The sequence below is a fragment of the Lontra canadensis genome, unplaced genomic scaffold, assembly GCF_010015895.1.
Source record: "Lontra canadensis isolate GAN:19392208 unplaced genomic scaffold, GSC_riverotter_1.0 scaffold100, whole genome shotgun sequence".
Classification (NCBI taxonomy): domain Eukaryota; kingdom Metazoa; phylum Chordata; class Mammalia; order Carnivora; family Mustelidae; genus Lontra; species Lontra canadensis.
The window spans coordinates 5,541,867-5,550,287 of NW_022631094.1; the positions used below are offsets into that span (position 1 = coordinate 5,541,867).

Consider the following 8,421-nt stretch of genomic DNA (forward strand, 5'->3'; position numbering starts at 1 on the left):
GTGCTCCCTCCGAGATCTTCCCGGGTGGTTAGATGCATGGTAGGTGGTCATCTGGCCAGAAGGCGGGAGAGCACGCTTTGATGTGAGGAAGAACTGAGTTCAAAGTCTGGCTTTGCTATCCTGTAGCTGAGTGACCTTGGGCGAGCTCCTTGGGCTCAGAGCTCTGGCCGTCCCACCTCCAGCACGTGGATGATTGTGATGTCTACCTCGTGGCGTCTCCTGAGTGCATCTTGCCACATCATAAACCCAGAACTTTGGGACTCCCAGAAACCCTGCCTTGCTGGCCAGCCAGCAGCCGAACTCAGCATGTCTTCTCATTCCAACTCTCTCATGAAGGGATTATAACTTTGAGTTTGTGTAGGTATTATACTTAAATTTATTTGAAAAAGATGAGGAGCTTTATAGAAAATAGCCCTAAAAAAAGCCAAATGTTGTGTGTCAGTAGTGGAAGTTCAAAAAAAATTTTTAAGAAGGTGATGGTTCTTAACCAGGAAAAGAAAAATTTTGAGTAAACGAAGGAGTAGAGTTTTAGCTACGGTGTTGCCTTGGTGCAAGGATGGGCACACTCTGCTCTATAAACAGAAAAATAAACACAGACGGCAGTTTGTGGAACTCTTCTCAGCAAAGGCTCTAAGTAGTACAAAAATTGCACATGTGAGAAATATTACTGAAAATTAGAACTCTAATTAACTTGCAGGGTGAGGAGAGACACAGAAACCATGTGGAACCAGATGGAAATATGCATAGCCAGGAATCGCAACAAACACTTCCTTAGCCAAAACTTGTATAGATTATCAAAGTCTCCAAAAATATCCTTCAAAGATCCTTTTCTCATGACTGAGGAAATTGCCAGAGAAATAGGAAATCCTTCAGGAGTTGGACCACTGGTGGTGCAGAGGTCCGGAAGGAGTGAGGACAGCTGACTCAAGGGTCAGGACCGCTGCCCAGTGCCACAGAGGAAAGAATCTGAGGTGTAGCTCCAAATGTGAAAACGCCCGGCCCCAAACTGGCTTCAGTGCCTGCCGCTCAGCCCTTCCTCAGCCTCCCCATATGTCCTACCTCAAGGGACCAGAGCCTGTGTCTTCGGCCTTTTTTTGTGCTTCTTCTCGGGAAAGGACATGACAAACCCATTTGCACTCGTGTATGACAAGTCTGTCACCTGCTCTCCAACAAAGCCTACATTGTAGTCTTAATTACAAAGGTCTACAGAAGTCCAGATTTTTTGTGTCAGCCTTTCCAATTTTTATTTATTAGCAACCAACGAATTTATGTTAAAATCCGTGTCCACAGACAGCCTTTGGCTGACAGGACACAGGGGGAAGGCGGCGCACAGATGGAAAATTGGAGTGATAAGTCTGGAAACCAAGGAAGATGGCCGGCAATCTGCCAGAAGTCAGAGAAAGGCAAGGAAGGATTCCTCCCTACAGTTTCAGAAGATTTCTAGCTTCCATCTTCTAGAACTGTGAGACAGTAAATTTGTGGTACCTCATTACAGCAGTCCTAGCAAACCAACATAGATTCTGGTATTTCATGTCCTCCGAAGCGCAATGTTCGATAGACAACACTAAGACCCAGGGGGCATCTTTGCACAGCATGTTGGTGACCACCAGCTGGTAAGATGGCCCTATTCACATGGCCTTTCATTGAAAAGGAGCACGGGGGGGTGCCTGGGTGCCTCAGTCGTTAAGCATCTGCCTTTGACTTGGGTCATGATCCCAGGGTCCTAGGATTGAGCCCCGCATCCGTCTCCTGCTCTGCAGGAAGCCTGCTTCTCCCTCTCCTGCTCCCCCTCTTGTGTTCCCTCTTTCGCTGTGTCTCTCTCTGTCAAATAAATAAAATCTCTAAAAAAGAGAAAGAAAGGGAGCACAGGACCACGTCAAAGCAATTTCTCCCTGAGCTGGATCCAGGGAGACTCATCTTAAAAGGACGGGACAAATTTGGTGAGAGCCCAAGTCAAAGGACTTGGAGCCAGAGCGGTTTCTCAGAGCTGCTGTGAATCAGGCCGAACCATTCCTCAGTGTAGACACAGAAGATATTTGTGCAGACATGTGAGTCTCTTGCTGAGGAGGGAATAAGGCCACCCAGGGGAGCCGTATGGGACCGTGACAAGGTCTAGGCAAAGCAAGAGACTGTAGGAGAACATGGGCTAAGGCAGGAACCAGGAGAGCAGATACTACTCTGAAAGCGGGATGCAGGACAGAGTGCTCAAGAGAGAAGGTGTAGCAAAGCAAGCATGTTGGGGTCTTGGTCCTTTTGGGTTCTGATCTTGTGGCCCAGGGATGGAGGGCTGGTTTAAAGAAAGAGGACCAGGCCAGATGGTAAGAGAAATGGGCCTCTTGTCTCCTCTGCAGAGCTAACGAGGATTCTCCCTGTGTCCTTCACAGGCAAAGACGCCAGATAAAATACAGAACACTCAGTTAAAGCTGAACTTTAGATTCACATGGAATGATTTTCAGTGTAAGTATGCAGATATTGCGTGGGACATACTTAGGCTGAAGATATGTTCATTATTTATCTGGAATTTTGACTTAACTGGTATCTTGTATTTCTATTTTGCCAAATCTGGTAACCTATCCCAGACAACAAAGAAAGTACTTCCTGTGGCATCACAAGTCTCATCGATACTCAATAAATATTCACATCCAGGAGAAAAAAAATCCACAGGGCTCCCGAGAAAAGCAGGGCTCTTTGAACAGGCAGAAACATGGTAAGTTATGTTCCTCTTCCTGCCTCCAGCAGCTTGAAGGTCACGGTGCTGACAGCCCTTTAGAAGCTCAACCCAAACAGTCCTTTCTTTCCAAACCGATTCCTAGTCAGTTGCAGGAGATTTCAACGTCTTTTATGACTACTAACCGAAGACACCATTTTGAACGTAGCTTGCGAAGCCAGGAACGTGGTTTGGGTCCCGGCCCAGTGCAGTTTTTCCCAGAGCTATTATAAGGAAGTAGTCATGAAACTAAATGAATCTATGGTTGAAAACTGCAGTGCTGACCCAAAATATTTCTAATGTGTGGAACTAGCTGGCAGGCTGAGAGCCTGAGAGAACAAAAGGGGCTGTTCGCTGCTTTGAAATGCCCAGATCCTCAGAGTATGGCTTTGCTTCATGCTATTAGCTGGTTTCCAACGGGCCGAGGGCCAAGTTAGGCACTTCTCATGGCGGGGCGGTGGGGGTGGTGGGGATGTTGGCAGACACAGGGCTTGGCCTTGACAGCTTCATTTGGAGGACGAGAAGGGGTGAACTGTCAGAAGGAGGCATGGAATGAGAAGGCGCGGCCTGGCCTGGCCTGGGTGGGGTGCTTCGAAACTTCCCGGCCCTGGCCACACTCCCTCGCCGGCCACTCCTTGCAACAAACCTGTGACGTCCACTTGTTTTCTCCATTTTCCAGGTGGGGAAAGTGAGGTTTCCGAAGTTATCTGGTGGGGTAGACGTTAAGCTCAGCTGTTTTCAACTTATACTTCTTTTTTAAAAATTTTATTTTATTTTATTTTATTTATTTGACACAGAGAGAGAGATCACAACCAGGCAGAGAGAGGGGGGAGGAAGCAAGCTCCCTGCTGAGAAGAGAGCCCGATGTGGGGCTCCATCCCAGGACCCTGGAATCATGACCTGAGCCGAAGGCAGAGGCTTAACCAACTGAGCCATCCAGGTGCCCCTACACTTCTTTTTTTTTTTGTATAGATAATACATTCATGTGGTTCAAAATCCAAAATATGCTTGGGGATGGAGTGAAAAGTCTGTCTTCCCAGGTCCCAGGCTCCCAGCTCCCCTCCAAGGAGGTGGCTGGTACTGTCCATTTCTTATATGGCCTCCTAGAGGCTTTTATGAATATGTCTTTTGCTTTTCTTTTTTTAGACAGATGGTAGTTTACTGTATACACTATTCTGCTTTTCTGACTGAAATCAAGCTCTTTCAGTCCCCATCTATTGATCTTGCTTGCTAAAAATAATTTCCCGTTATAAAATACACTACATTTAATAAACTGAAGCTAAATGGAAAGAATACAATACCGACTCTTGTCCTACTTCCCAGAGGCCACTGCTGCTAGTGGTCTGGTACCTTAGTCCAGGCTTTCCCATAGCTGTTGGACCATGGCAGTCACCTCTTTGGACAGATTTAGGGGCAGGAAGACAATGGGAAGAAGAAACAGGAGCACATAACTCTTCCAGAGTGTGTGGGAGCTGTGGGGGCCAGGAGACGTCAGTCCAGAGAGGAAGTGAACACTTACTCTTCCCTTTGAGGAAACTTTTTCCGTTTTGAGTTCCAAGTACCTGCTGTGTGGGAACACAGATCCTATAATAAAACAGAGAGTTGGGGGGAAATAAATCAACAGACTATTTCAACACTGTATGGTAAGAGCTAAAACAACAGGAAGCCTGGGGAACTAAAGAAGCCAGAGGATAGGATGGGTGTCAGAGCCAGCTCCCCAGGAGGTAACACCTGAGCCGAACCTTGACCCACCACCTGTAGGGTCAGGCCAGGTGAAGAGCGAAAGGGGCATTCTCAACGGAGAAAGGGATTGCAGAATTAGAGATTGCGACAGGAATGGCAAGAGACAGGAAGGGACAGGTGTGGAATATGAAAGGAATTTTGGCTTCATCTTGAGGGTAACATGAAGCTCTCGAAAGTCTCAAAACAGGAAACTGACAAAATTGGATTTGTGCTCTGACAGAGGCCAAGTCTGGCTGCTGGTAGGGAGTCACTCAGGAGCAGCCACAAAAGCGGGGAGTCTGGAGAATGGAAAACCAGTTAGGGCACCGTGGCACACACCCAGGTAAGAGAAGATGGTGGCATGAACAAGGACTGTGGTGACCCTAAGAATGGAGAGACTTGATGCCAGAGGCTATGGATGTAGATTCAGTGACTGACTGGGGATTAAATGGCCCACAGACTGAGATTTGGGCATTCCTTTCTCTCTTTCTTTCTCTCTCCCTTTCTTTCTTTCTTTCTTTCTTTTTTTTTTTAATATTTTAATTATTTATTTGAGAGAGAGAGAAAGAGGGGTAACACCAGCAGGGGAAGGGAGAGGGAGAAGCAGACTCCTTGCTGAGTAAGGAGCCCAGTGGCGGGCTCAATCCCAGGACCCCAGGACCCCAGGATCATGACCTGAGCCGAAGGCAGATGCTTAACTGACTGACCCACACAGGCACCCCAAGACTTAGACATTTCTTGACTCAAAATTTTGCTCTGGCTCAACATTTTTATACAAAAATATTTAGACTTCTGAGCTTGGCATGCAGATCCTCAGTACATCATTTCAACCTTCCTTTCTAATTCTTTCTCTGTCACTCTCTCAACTTATACCCGAACTGTAGCAGAATGATGGCTCCATCCCAGGCTCCTGGGATCATGACCTGAGCTGAAGGCAGATACTTAATGGACTGAGCCACCCAGGTGCTCCCAAAGTTAAAAGCTTCTTGAAGGCAGGGACCACAACCCTCTTGGAAGCTCAAGGAATGTCTGTTCAATTGAAGTGAACACTCACTGGGAAAGTTCAGAGTGAAGACTTGCAAAGTAAAGGAGAATCATTCAGGTGCAGGGGATCCATTTGGGTAAATAGAGTCAAACGTATAAGAAGGCCCAGACACAGGCAGAAGAGGCAAGAGCATAGCTAATGTGAAGGCCTCGACCTCAGGCCCCGGACAGAGGTTGATGGCCTGGTTTCAGGTTCCCTCATTCCGTCAAGAAGCAGAAACTCACAAATGTTAGTAGACTCTGAATAGGACCAGGGGACAAGGTCTTTGGGAGGGGGTTGGAGTCAGACCCCAGCCCCGTGGTTTCATGAAACGTTTCATGAAACGCTCTTCTGTCATTCCATACCCTGCCATCCCCTTCTCAGAATAAGAACATGTTTTTTTCTTTTACTTCCCTTGAGACCTTACTGTCAACTTCTATGACTTAGGGGAGCCTTCAGGGACCACAGACCAGACTGCCACGGCCAGGTTCTCCCATAACTCAGCCTCAAAGCATCTCTTCTAGTTCATCATTTCTTTTTAAAAATCAGGGTGGAGGTTGTGGGAGAGGAAGTGTCCTGAGGACATTCCTGGCTTGAGCAAGACGCAATGCTTTGGATGCCGCCTTATGTGCGGGTCCTCAGAGGCCAATGTGTAAGTTCTCCACAGACTGCACCTTCTGACTGAAAAAATAAAGGACCAAACAGGAGAAAAAAGAAGTTCCACAAGATTGTCTCTAAAATCCAAGAGGAGAAGGCAGGTTCGGGAGCCCCATTCTTAAGACTAAGTGCATTCTAGATAAGAAGTCTCATCGGTTCCAGGAACTCCACCTCTGGAGGTCTAAGGAACCATAGTCCAGCTAGAGAATTCTGGAACCTTCCATACGTGCTACGTGGCCACCTCCAGAGGATCCCTGGCTGGAACCCCTCACTCTATGTGTGCTGTGCTGGGCTGTGAGAAGAATAGGAGAGGAAAGGAGGGGAGTGGTTAATAGAAAACTTGAGAGAAAGAAGCAAAGCGCAGGAAGGGTCTTCAGTGCAGTTTGGAGTTGCTCAGTAGTGGAGAAAAGGAAGCAAGACCACTGAGAGAACGACCAGTTCTTTAGTTTCTCATTTATTCACCTACTCAAGCACTAAGTGAGGGACAGGCATCAGAGGGCATGCAGACACCACTGGAGCTTCCTGTCAGCTGTGTGGGAAAGGAGAAACCCCCAGAGCTATAAGACAAACCCCGTCCCAAAGGTGGGAAAGTCCATGTCAGGATTTCCAGTCAAGAGCTTTTTAACTCGGGTGGAAGAGATCAGAGATGATAACGTCATGGTTGAGCTTTGAAGAAGGAGCAAACTTTTGATCTGAAGAGGCTGGGAGGACAATATGAAGAGATCGGAAGGAAGCCGTAGCAACCACCTACAAAAGAGGTTACAGCATTAAAGCTGGAAGAGTAGAAAGGAGGGGACACAGAGTTTGTTTGGGAAAACTTCAGCCTTTTCTAAACCAAGACATCCAAGCAAGACTCAAGAGATGGGTGCTGCCTGTGGTAGAACTTGAGGAGACAGTGACAGTGGACCCCAAGGGTCAGAGGATAGGGATTTTGTAGCATCTGATACACTGCAGGGGTGTCTTGTAAGCAGCACATCGCACCTGTCCAGTGGGGGCGGCTCAGGGGTTGGGAAACAACCAGAGACCTTCGGACTCTCTTCTCCGCTCCTGGGGTTTTCCACGCAGGCGAGATCCTCCCTCATTCTGTTCCCTCTCAGACTTGGAGACGGGACAGGGCAGAGTTGAAACACACCTGAACCCCCAGCCCTGTGAAACCTGCCCCTGGACTTAGTCCACAGCCACACCTCCCCAACGCCGTGTGAATACCCAGCCAGGTTGGCCCAGAGATTTTAGTTTAGCTGCTCAATGCTTCACAGCTTGTAGGAAGTAGAAGTCAGTTTCAAACTCAAGCTAGACTCTGATGACCTAGTTGATAGTCTTTCCACATATCCTTCATCTTCTGATCAGACCAGGAGAGGCAAACAGGGGGAGCGGAAGGACAGCAACCCTGCCCTTGCTCAATTCTAGGGTCTGCCAACGCGCCGGTCACCTTATGCAAATTACTCACCAGTCCTGAACCTTAGTTCAAGCACTTGCAGAAAAGGGATAATGACAGCCACCTCAAAAGGTTGTTTTGAGGACACCTGTGTGGCTCAGTGGGTTAAGGCTCTGCCTTCGGCTCAGGTCATGATCTCAGGGTCCTGGGATCGAGCCCCACATCGGGCTCTCTGCTCAGCAGGGAGCCTGCTTTCTCCTCTCTCTCTCTGCCTGCCTCTCTGCCTACTTGTGATCTCTGTCTGTCAAATAAATAAATAAAATCTTAAAAAAAAAAAAGGTTGTTTTGTGATTTACATTATTATTTTTTTAATCCAGGAGAAAAAACACAGGTAGCCTATCACAGATTTCGGTGCATAGTAGATACTCAGTTAAACTGAGCTTACTCCCTCTTCCTTCTCTGCTTCAGATATTCTCAGTACCTCCTAAAGAAAGGAGGTACTTAGCATTCTGGGTAGTATGCACCGAGGCCAGTCCCAGAGACCAGAGAATCCCGGAATCCTGGAGGGGAGAGCTCCTTCACCGGTGAAGAGACGGGAACCTGGGAAAGAGTAAGATTCTTGCTAAGTGCCGCATTGCCTCGAGGCAGAGTGGGCCCGTGCATCAAGCAAACGACTGTGGTCACTGAACCTCTTCCAAGTGCCGAGCCCTCTGAAGCTCTGGCCATGCAGGATGGTCCCGACAGATGGGCTTTCTGCCCCGAAGGAGCTCACACTTTGGCAAGAAGACTTAACTGCAAACAAATAACTGCAGTGCTAAGGAACCCTGGGAGAGAAGCGGGCTCCCATCCAGAAAGTGAGTTGAAGACTCAGAAATGAGAGGGAATCTAGAGCGTAGGACAGATGCGAAAAGGAACGTGGTCTTCACTGCAAGATAG

At 47.8% G+C, this 8,421-nt stretch overlaps 1 long non-coding RNA gene across 1 annotated transcript; it reads left to right on the forward strand.

The window, feature by feature from the left end:
* The first annotated feature begins 272 nt into the window (after window positions 1-272).
* Window positions 273-2,657, forward strand: LOC116855252. Its single transcript, XR_004380314.1, has 3 exons — window positions 273-357; window positions 1,291-1,462; window positions 2,580-2,657. It is a non-coding gene; the product is annotated as an uncharacterized LOC116855252 (long non-coding RNA).
* Window positions 2,658-8,421: the final 5,764 nt, after the last annotated feature.